Raw genomic sequence first — 1,126 nt, 5'->3', positions numbered from 1 at the left:
GGTGTGACGAATGTCTGAAGCCCTTATACCATCACGCCAATTCATTGGCCAAATAGCGCTTAGCACCGCCCCCCAAAGCGCACGTAGGTGAGCTATATAGCGTGCTGCGCGCTATTTTCATCAGATTTCCTTTCCTTCAGGAAGTGAATCACCTGTCGCCCGTAGGAAAGCAAAAAAAAAAAAAAAAAAGTCGTGTTCTTAGCTATTTCTCTAAAAAGAGCAGTTTACTCCTCTTCAGCGGACACGATGAGCTACTGGAGATGCATCGAGCCGTGTGACAGGTTCATCGCAGGAGTAGACACTCATGACAGGTGCATGCAATGTTTGGGCCTACAACATGCCCAAGTGGCACTTAGCGGCCTTTCTGATTGTCGACACTATGATAGCCTACGGCTAAAAGCACTGTGCTCGAGGTTCGCGGCCTTCTCAAATAAAGTAGGCCTCGCGTCTAACCCCCGCTATCCTGTTTCTGAGGTTGCGGAGGCGCCACACGAGACGGTCGCTTGGGGTGACGCATGCGAGCCGAGGCGTTTAGAGGGCGAGTCAACGGAGTTTTCTCCTTTTCTCTCGCTCTCTCCAGGCCATGTGCAAGCGCTCAAAGAGCGCTACGGAGACCCCGTGGTCTTCGTTAATGATCATTTGCATCCTACCCCGGAAGCTTGCAATGCGATGTCTTTCGGTTGTATGCCGTATGATGAAGACGTGCTGTCCACAGCAGCCTCTGATTCGGAGGATTTATTGGGCGAACTGAATGCATGGATGCAGCTCTGGCCCCGTTGCGGCTCCAGGGCGTCTGCATTTTGAACTACCTGGACGATTGGCTAATACTAGCTCAATCTCAGGATCAGGCACGGATACATCGAGATCTGGTACTCGATCATCTGAGGAGCCTAGGGCTACGGACGAACCTTCAAAAGAGTGTCCTGCTGCCGTGTCGGCAAACAACCTTTTTGGGGGTGGACTTGGACTCTCGCACGATGCGGGCACAGCTGTCTCCCGCTCGTGTGCAGTCAATACGGACCTGTCTAGGTCATTTCAAGACAGGGCTCAAAGTACCTGTCTCAGGCTGTTGGGTCTGATTGCGCTATATAGCCCTGTAGTTCAGTTGGGCCTGCTTCACATGCGA

Source organism: Sinocyclocheilus grahami, unplaced genomic scaffold, assembly GCF_001515645.1.
Source record: "Sinocyclocheilus grahami isolate Dianchi unplaced genomic scaffold, SAMN03320097.WGS_v1.1 scaffold855.1, whole genome shotgun sequence".
Classification (NCBI taxonomy): Eukaryota; Metazoa; Chordata; class Actinopteri; order Cypriniformes; family Cyprinidae; genus Sinocyclocheilus; species Sinocyclocheilus grahami.
The sequence above is the reverse complement of the archived record's forward strand: the minus strand, read 5'-3'. Positions refer to the sequence as shown.